Below are 10988 nucleotides of genomic sequence, written 5' to 3' on the forward strand. Positions count from 1 at the left end.
GATACCAATTCACAGTGAGACAAAAAAGGCCAGTCTTGGGCTGGGAATATGGCCTAGTGGCAAGAGTGCTTGCCTAGTATACATGAAGCCCTGGGTTCGATTCCCAAGCACCACATACATAGAAAATGGCCAGAAGTGGCGCTATGGCTCAAGTGGCAGAGTGCTAGCCTTGAGCAAAAAGAAGCCAGGGACAATGCTCAGACCCTGAGTCCAAGGCCCAGGACTGACAAAAAAAAAAAGCCAGTCTTGGGAGAAAGGCACCAAAAAGTAAAACCCAAACACTAATTCATATGTACATAAATTAATATCCAGACCGGAAAAAACTCCAAAGATAAGGAAGCAAAAGACTTCTTAGCCTTATAGTATTTAGAGGAGCCTATATTTTTTACCTCACACATGGTGTAAACATGTGTACATCTGAGAGAAGCTGGAACAAGGACACAGAATGAGTGGGAAATGGGGAAAAAAAAAAAGTAGAGGGGGCCCAACAGCTGCAATGGACATAGATGAGAACAAACTAAGCAACTCAAGGACAGTGGGGAGGAGAGAAGAAATGAGCAAAAAAGAAGGAACAGATTACACTTAGCAAAAGGAAACAAATGTGCATATCACTCGACCTGGAAGGAATTGTTTTATTGTTAATAATCATAGAGATCATAAGCATTGACAATGTCTATCAAGGGGAAGATTTTTTTAATGATGCAAGCAAGAGAGGCTGGGGGGAGGGAAGGCAGGAGAAAAATGAGGAAGGGAGTAATAAGTATGACAAGAAATATATATATATGTATCCGCTACCTTAAGTATGTAACTGTAACCCCTCTGTACATTATCTTGACAATAAAATAAAAAAAAATTTAAGATGAACACGAAAAAACACACCTCCAGATTATCTGTAAATCAAGGCTATCTACCCCTACAGAGTTGTCCTAAACATGAGAAGTTGCATCTGTCAAGAGTCTGACAAAAATAAGCTATTGGCTATTATAATTTCCCTCAATGGAAGTGATATATTGAATTGGAACTTTACATTTGAGCTAGGTAGATCTCAAACACAATCTGCTCAGACCTACCTCTAGGCCTTTGTTTTCTAACCTGGAACATACTCTGGCACAGAGTTTCTGTGACATTCTTTAATACTAGCCCCAAAGCTACTACAGAAAAAAAGTTTCATGATTGCTCATATTTTGTAGGTGTTCTTCCACACCTTCATGATACTATGTATCTACCATAAGACAAATTCTACTATTAAAAGTTCTGTACATATCTTATAAAGATTCTCAGTCCCCATAGTGGACTTAAAGCATGAACCCTAGAGTCAAAGAAGTCTGGATGAACTACTTACTGCATAACTTTGGCCAAATTAGTCATGTTCCTTATGCCTCAATTTCCACAATGGAATTTGCTACAGTACCTATGTTATAGGGTTATGTAAGAATTAAAATAAGACATCTAAGGGACATAATAGCAATGGTACTTGACACATAACAGGTGGTCAAAATGTTAGTTATTTTTATCACTTCTTATAAACTGAAATGAGCACCTCATGTATACCATGCACTTAATATTTGCTTAGTTAAATTGATATTTGTTTGATTTAATTTTTTTTTTTTTTTTTTTTTTTGGCCAGTCCTGGGCCTTGGACTCAGGGCCTGAGCACTGTCCCTGGCTTCTTTTTGCTCAAGGCTAGCACTCTGCCACTTGAGCCACAGCGCCGCTTCTGGCCGTTTTCTGTATATGTGGTGCTGGGGAATCGAACCTAGGGCCTCGTGTATCCGAGGCAGGCACACTTGCCACTAGGCTATATCCCCAGCCCCTGTTTGATTTAATTTTAAGTGAACACTTAAAACATAATATTTGTCTCTTCTAGACAAGTTGAGAAATGTAGAAATACAACTATGGTGAGTGATGACATCATCCACACCTTACAGTTCATTGAATAAAATGATGCATCAAGAATGACCAAAGATACTCCTAAGGACATGTCAAGTTTAGATGTCAAATCTTAGCTATAATCTTGTCTACCACTTTTTCAATAATAAATTCAACCAAAGTATATATTTCTTTTCTTTCTAAGAAACCATATTAACACCAAGTTCATTGATTTGTTTCTTGGTTAGGGTCTTTTGCTACTGATGCTGTTTCTATACTTAGGAACTGGAGGGGTGGCTCAAGCTGTGGAGTGCCATCTATGGGTAAGAAAGCCAGAAAGCTTGAGGACCATGAATTCAAATAAGTTCAAAGTCTAGTAGCATCACCACCAACCCTAACACACACACACACACACACACACACACACACACACACACACACACCTTTTTCTAGATTCAGTATTTTGGCTTAGTCTGTCCTAAACTTTTCTAGGGTACTGGTGTTCTGATGGTATTAAGAAAAAACTAAATTTGTCAATAAGGAAACTCTTTGCAAGCCCAGGCAGGAAAATCTGTGAGACTCTTATCTCCAATTAAACACACACACACACACACACACACACACACACACACACACACACACACACACACTGCCAGAAGTGGAGGTGTGACTTGAGTAGTAGAGTACTAGCCTCAAGCAAAAGAGCCCAGGGACTGTGCCTAGGCCCAGAGTTCAAGCCACAAGATGGGGGGGGGGGAGGGAGGCGGGAGGAGGGAGGAAGAGGAAGGGGAGGGGGAGGGGGAGGGGGAGGGGGAGGGGGAGGAGGAGGAGGAGGAGGAGGAGGAGGAGGAGGAGGAGGAGGAGGAGGAGGAGGAGGAGGAGGAGGAGGAGGAGGAGGAGGAGGAGGAGGAGGAGGAGGAGCTTTGTGTGGCTAGCAATCTTGGCAAAACCCTAATAATCCATTTCATACCTACTAGCTTGGCAAAGATGTGAAACAATGGGAATTTTATTCACTTCTGATAATGTGTAAATTGCATTCTCAAACCTTTTATTCCTGGACCACACAGTATGATAAACAATTTAGGCAAGAATGTATCTCCTCTGAAGGAGTAGAAGGGAAATTAACATGGGACAGAGGTAAACCACAAGATTCTTCAATTGTGTTGATGTTGTTTATTTCTTAAAGGAGGTTTGGATACACCGATATATTTTTATGGCTTTTTTTTTTTTTTTTGCCAGTCCAGGGGCTTGAACTCTCGGCCTGGATGCTGTCCCTGAGTTCTTCAGCTCAAGGCTAGCACTCTGCCACTTTGAGCCACAGCACCACTTCTAGTTTTCTGGTGGTTAACTGGAGGTAAGAGTCTCACAGACTTTCCTGCCCAGATTGGCTTTGAATTGTGATCCTCAGATTTCAGCCTACTCAGCTACTCAGGATTATAGGTGTGATTACCTGCACTCTGCTAAGTAACGTTTTAAAAGTCAAAGTAGGGGCTGGGAATGTGGCCTAGTGGTAGAATGCTTGCCTAACATGCATGAAGCCCTGGGTTCGATTCCTCAGCACCAAATAAACCGAAAAAGCCAGAACTGACACTGTGGCTCAAGAGGTAGAATGCTAGCCTTGAGCAAAAAGAAGCTGAGGACTGTACTCAGGCCTTGAGTTCAAGCCACAGAAGTGGGGGGGAAATGTCAAAGTAGAGCTGGAATAGAGCTCAGTGGAAAAATGCTTGACTACCAAGTGAAACCGCTTGGGTACAATCCCCAGTACCAAGAAAAAAAAAGGACAAATATAAATAAGTAAATGAATCAATGAATCAATGAGTGAATAAGAAGAATTAAAAAATACATCTGGGGGGGCTGGGGATATGGCCTAGTGGCAAGAGTGCTTGCCTCGTGTACATGAGGCCCGGGGTTCAATTCCCCAGCACCACATATACAGAAAATGGCCAGAGGGGGCGCTGTGGCTCAAGTGGCAGAGTGCTAGCCTTGAGCAAAAAAGAAGCCAGGGACAGTGCTCAAGCCCAGAGTCCAAGGCCCAGGACTGGCCAAAAAAAAAAAAAAAAAAAAAAACATCTGGGGAAGGGGAGAAAAAGCAGCCAAGATGGAAAGACAAGGGGACCTAAAGCTGTGACTACAGTTGAAATGATATCCTACTGATCTGGGGCTCAAGAAACCTTTCAGCTTTGTTAACAATGGAAATAAAAATACAGTAATTATTTTTTCTAAGTTAAAGCCTACCTTTATATCTAATGAGAAACAGTAGCAAGTGAATAGTAGATTGAGAGCAAAAAGCAAACTAAAAAAGAGAGAGAGAAAAGAAAAGGAAGGAAGAAGGAAATAGAGCAAGGGAAAAGAAGAATGAGAAAAGAAACTTTGAGGGTAAGTTCGCTAAGTAAGGAGAGTGTGAGGAAGAGTGAAGGGGAATCAACTGTATTCTTTCTGTCTCTAAGCTCCTATTCCATAGAAGCACAGAGAGGTCATTTTGTTGTCTCAACCCAGCCCCTCTACCTAGATCCCTAGAGAGGAAAGTATGCTACTGAAAAAGCCATATAGGGGGTTATAAATAAAAATTATGGATATATTTCAGAGAAAACATGCCTAGCATGAATCAAAGCCCTGAATTCAGTTCCCAGAATGGAGGTGACAAAAAACCATTAAAAGTGTTAATATTGTCCAAATTTTGATTCAAGCCAAACAATGAATCAATTTTCTAGACCAAAGAGTCGTGTGTGTGTGTGTGTGTGTGTGTGTGTGTGTGTGTAGATATGCTTCAAACTCCTTTACTTTGGACTTAATTTGTGACTTAAAAAATCAAGATGCTAAAACTTAGGGAGATTAAAATTACATTTCTCAATAGTAAAATAACCATTTTTATTCAAGAAAGAAAGAAAAGGCCAGTGGCAAGAGAGCTTGCCTCATATACATGAGGCCCTGGGTTCGATTCCCCAGCACCACATATACAGAAAACAGCCACAAGTGGCGCTGTGGCTCAAGTGGCAGAGTGCTAGCCTTGAGCGGGAAGAAGCCAGGGACAGTGCTCAGGCCCTGAGTCCAAGCCCCAGGACTGGCCAAAAAAAAAAAAAAAGAAAGAAAGAAAGAAAAGGCCAAATAAGTGGATCCACTCTAAAGTAGATCATTAAGCCTAGAACAATGGTTCATAGCTATAATCCCAGATACTCAGGTTGAGGCAGAAGGATCACAAATTTGAAGTCAACCTGGGCTGCTCAAACAATGAGTTCCTTTTCTTGTTTTGTTTTTGTTTTTTGCCAGTCCTGGGGCTTGGACTCAGGGCCTGAGCACTGTTCCTGGCTTCTTGTTGCTCAAGGCTAGCACTCTATCACTGAAGCCACAGCACCACTTCTGGCTTTTTCTATATTTGTGGTGCTGAGGAATTGAACCCAAGGGCTTCATGTATATGAGGCAATCACTTTACCACTAGACCATATTCCCAGCCCCATGAGTTCCTTTTCTTAGAACCAAAACAAAAAGGAGAAAAAAGCATCAAGTATTAGTAATTCTAAATGATTAGAAAATACATTTAAATCAGACTTTGATAACATTTGTAAGCAGTGTGATTTCTGAAAATGATGATATGCCAGTATAGTTTATCCTGTTTGATCTTGTTATAATGTGATTATCTATAATGGTCTCTTGACAGATGAGGTCTGTATTCCCTCCTGAGGAATGCTGGTAGGCCTTTGCAACTGCCGCCAACAATAGAACACAGCAGAAGTGATGTAGGGTGACCTCAGAGGTTAAGTCATAAAAAGCAATACGGATTCTGATTGTGCTTCTTTCTTTCTCTCTAGGATACATACTTTGGAAGTCTTGATATGAGGAAGCTCCCTTGAAGCAGCCATGTTGAGAACAACTCAGAGAGATACAGATGCCCAAGAAGACCCAGTACTCCAGATCCTTATGATCTAAGTCTTTCCTGCTTTAACCAACAGACACTAAGCCAGGTGCTGGTGGCTCATGCCTAGCTAGTCAGGAGGCTCAGATCTGAGGATTGCAGTTCAAAGCTGGCCAGGGCAAAAAAGTCCCTCTGAGACTTTTACCTCCAATAACCACTCAAAAACTGGAAGTGGTGCCCTCTCTCAAATGGTAGAGTGCTAGCCTTGAACACGAAGAGGCTCAGGGACAGCACCTAGGCCCTGAGTTCAAGTCCCACAACCCTCTCCACGCCACCACCCCAAAAAAATTCACTCCAGACACAAGATGGACTGATGATTCCAGATGGTTCTAGTCCCAGATGTGTTATAGTCCTCTAAAGAAACGACCACACAACTGTGGAAGCTGTCAAGTCCATTATCTGCAGATTAAACTGGCAGCTTGCAGACCCCAGAAAAAGTTGCTGATGCAATACAAGTCCAAAGACAGTTATGGAGGGCAATCTGCTTTACTAAAAGTCTATTGATTTAAATGTTAGTCTCTTCTACAAAAAAAACCCTTCACAGCGATGTCCAGGCTGGTGGATAACGTGGTCTAGCTAATGGATACATAAAATTATCATACCCTACTTACCCTAACTATCGTGAACTAAAACAAAGATAACCTGTGCCACTAAATTCTGGTCTAAATTGTAAACTTTAAATACTCTTGTTGTTATTTACAGTATTGAGATTTGAATTTAGGACCTTGCCTTTTTCTGCCATTCAAACCAAAAGTGTTCTACTACTTAAGCCATATCCTTTCTGCTTTGTTTTTTTCTGATATAGGATCTCACATTTATGCCTAACCATCCTGAACAGGATCTTCTATTTATTCTTCCCATGTAGATTAGATAACCTACAAGTGACACTCTGCCTAGCTTATTTTTACAAATTAGTTTAGATGAATCATGAACTTTTTGCCTGGGTTGTCCTCAAACTTCTGTTCTCCCCAATAGCTAGAATTATAGGAGAGAGCCATGGATGTGTGTGTGTGTGTGTGTGTGTGTGTGTGTGTGTGTGTGTGTGTGTGTAATAATCCTTTATTATTAAGGTGTTGTACAGAGGGGTTACCATTACATCAGTCAGGTAATGAGCACATTTCTGTTTTTGGACAATGTCACTCCTTTCTTTGCTTTCCCACAGTTTTCCCCTGGACTCTGTAAACATTGTTATTTTATGCCACTAAGTTTCAGGATACCTACTTGTGCAGTTAGACACTGCATCTGTAAACCATAGTTGTTTATTTGCTAATGCATTAATGTATTTTATTTACTTTTGTCTTAGGCTGGAGTGATACTAAAATATAACCAGCAGTCAGGTTGGGGGCCAATCAACATGATCAGAGGCTGCCTGTTGGGCTGTGTGTAATCTCCTTAATTGTTAGATCTTGGGAACCAGGAAAATAAGGAATGAAAGATATTTACAACCAATGTGGAGTTATTTTAACATTTGAATTTTAATCAAACCAATGCAGATTAGTTAGGTGTTAGCAGGATAAAGTATGACACCTTATTGTAGTGGGCTCTGCTCCACTTGTTTAGTCATCCCAACAGCCTGAGAAGAAAGCCCATGGCAAGAATTTGCCTTTAGTAAGAAAGCACTAGATTGGCTAAGTCTGTTTTTCACTGGACAAATCTCCAGGTATCTCTCTCATGCTGTGTGCCACTTAGCCCTAAGGCCATGACTCAACTGGGAAGAATGACTTTGAGATTTTGAGATTCCATCCATGGTGGGATAATGATGGGGCCTACTACTGTTCAGATAGCTACAAACAAGATCACAACATAGAATGTACCTTAGAGTTCTTTCAGGACTTAGTCATTCACAGTCACAAATAAAACACATCGTTATGGCAACGATGTCTACCTCACAGAAGGAGAGAAATTTAGGAATTTAACTCATTAGTAACTTGGAATCTCATTTTTCTTAAATGGGACGTTACCTGACCATTACAGAAACTCAAAGATTGGACTTTATTAAAACAGCTCAAGTGAATGGAGATGTAGCTTACATGAAGTAATATAGTGCCTGCCTAGCAAGCCTAAGGCCTTGGGTTCAAACTCCAGTCCTCCTCCCCCCAAAGTAAGCAAACAAAAAACCCAAAACAAAAAAATCCAACAGCTAAATTCAGTGCTTCATACCTATAATTCCAGCTACTCAGGACGGGGAGATCAAGAAGATCTTGGTTCAAAGCCAGCCCAGGTAAAATGTTAGTGATACTCATCTCAATTAATAAGCTTGGAATAATGATGCTGTGATGTCTGTGTTCCTAACTACATGGGAGATAGGTAGGAGGATCACAATCAAATGCCATGGACAAAACCATAAGATCCACCTAAAAAGCAAAAAAGGGCTAGGGGCTGTGGCTTAAGTGGTACAATGCCTGCAGAGTAAGCCCAGGGTCTCCATTTAAGACTTTAGTATTGTCCCCAAAAAATAAAAAAAAGAGGTGAATGCCTTCTTAAATATTAAAAGAAATTGGCCTTGACTTACTGCTAGATAAAAAAGAGTATATTTAGATTTAAAATTCCCACTTCAAAGACTATGTATCACTTAACATGGATTTTTGCACAAATTATTAAGAATGAAATTTTCATGATAAAATTACAGGGTTTATAAGGGCTTGAAACCTGGCTATTTGAGTAGTAGGGCATTATTAGTCTAATGTACAATTCCATATCTTCTACTCACAGTGACCTGCCCTAGGACCCCATTAGTCTTGTATGAGCAGAGAGACTTAAGATATAAATCTTTTGAGGAATGGAATATGACTTGATGACTCAGTTGAACTACAGTTAAATAGCACTTACATTTTCTCCCATCACTGTTTTCTGAGGTATTTTATGGTAGTTGAAAAAAGTATATATGATTTGGGAAGTATATCTTATACTATGTAAAGTTAATATGAAAAAGATCAAGATGTATTTCACTAAGTGTGTTTGTGTGTGTGTGTTTGTGTGTGTTTGTGTGTGTGTGTGTTTTGTTTGTTGTTAGGGGTAGATCATAAGGCTTTGAGCATTGTAGGTAAATGTTCTGCCACTGAGCTACAACCCCAGCCCCACAGAGTTAACTCCTCACAACTAAAAATAAAACATAATGTAGCACAGTACTATGCATTTAGCTATCAGCTAATGAAGATTTATTAGATGGATAGATGGATTCATTTAGTCGATCATTGACACATACTAAAAGGAAATAGCTGGAAATTCAAGGCAGTACAAAATCCACTCTGTAAATATCTAGTTGTTCAGATCAAAGTAGCTTTTGGTGATTGAATTGGCTAGAATACTGCTTCAAATCCACTCTTCACTTAGGGTGACTAATCCCTTAAGAGGACCACTAAGATGCTCTTGGAAGAGAGCCAGGCATTGGAGATAGTCAGTTTCTTTCTCCTTTATCCCTAGTAAGGACAAAAGCATACCAGAACTTTGTACAATATAAGACAGACCTTTTTAAATAGAGATTTAGAATCATAAATTCACCTATTGTATCAATTCTCAAAAGCATTATAGACAAGTGTATCTGAAAACACAGTTTAAACAAAGTATTGTTGAATGGGGAAAAAAGCAACTTTTAGTCTGATGTATATGGAAATTAAAAAAACAAAATAGGGTATGAATTAAAAAACAAAATAATTCCATGTGCATGCAAAAATAGTTAACTATATATAAAAATAGTAAACCCTGGTAAATAAGATATAAATTAGATTGAGGCCACTAAAAATTACAGCTATAACTTGCTTTCATTTTGCTAGATTTCAAGTTTTGTGAATGAGACAATCACCATTATTAAATCTAAGCACCAAGTCCTTCCTATTTTCTCCAAATTGAGGTAAGAACAAAATAATGTTGGTTTTTTTTCTATATTTATTTTAAGCTTTTTTTCTATATTTAATCTGTATCTTCAAAGATCAGTTTCTTTTAATGTTGAATACATTCTTTAATCTTTTCCCTATTGGGATTCCCTTCAAATAGGAGAGCTAAGAGACATGCTAATCCATTTAACTATACAATGGCAGTCCCTTTTCTTGGACTGCTCTTGAAAGGAAAAAAAAAATTTCTGTGTCAATGATGCTTTGCGGCTTAATAATACAAAAGAAGTATGCAGTAGAACATCCTATAGCAGGACAGCTGCAAGCAAACCAGGCCGAAAGATATATGGGACCATGTTATATGTAACGAAATCAGGTTCCTTTGCAAAGGGTGGATGAGCTACTCTACTTATAGGCACAGGAAAGTTTTTAAACTTTCCACAGATTTTCTGTAGCCGTTCCAAAAATAGAAAAAGGCAGCTGGGGTGCCGCCAGCCTAGAAGACCCAAGTTTTAATGAGGCCTATCAGCCACTAAAAGCACTCCTGGAATCCCAGGACTGGGTACTCCCCACCTGTTGCACTGGGAATGAGAGCATGTGAGCATTTGGTAACAAATCCTACTGCTTTAGGAGAAGAAGGCTCATGGGAAAAAGACAGCTAAAAATAGTGATGGCGAATGGTAGCTGAATATATAAATACATGAATTGAGAAACTTGTACAAAGCAAACAATGCTCTAACATGTTGATCACTGACTTATGAACTTTCCAATTTCATATAAATATCATAACTAGTATGTATATCTTATAAAAATGTGTAATTAATATTTGTATAATCTTTAATAACTTCCAAATTTAGATCTCAGCCTCCTGAGTAGTTAGAATTATAGGAGTGAGCCACCAATATCTAGCTGTCATGTTTAATTCTTATGAGAATTGGTGACAAATTATAATCATTCTTCTCACAGATGAGGAAACTGAAACTTGGAAAGGTGAAGTGACTTACACATGATCAAAAGATTGGAGAATGGTCAAGCTAGGATTCGAGCCTCTGTGTTTTGACTTCAGATCTGCTCCTATTCTATTCTGCCAATGCAGCTATACAACACAGCTAGATCTCATTAGACAGAAGCCTGCGATATGGATGTCTATTGAGTATACCAAAAGCATATGAGTGACTATGGGAGAAATGGTTTTATTGGTCCTATTTTTTCCCCAATCTAAGCCAGAAATGATAAGGACAATGTAGGCCCCAGAAATAAGGAACATGGTGTGAGATCTATGGATGTTTCTATGCAACTTTCTGTACTAAATTAGCTTTTAATCCTGAGCTCAGGTCAAAATGAAGGAGGAATGTATTAAATTTCTATTTTGAAATGTA

This window comes from Perognathus longimembris, chromosome 11 (assembly GCF_023159225.1).
Source record: "Perognathus longimembris pacificus isolate PPM17 chromosome 11, ASM2315922v1, whole genome shotgun sequence".
In the NCBI taxonomy this organism is placed as follows: domain Eukaryota; kingdom Metazoa; phylum Chordata; class Mammalia; order Rodentia; family Heteromyidae; genus Perognathus; species Perognathus longimembris.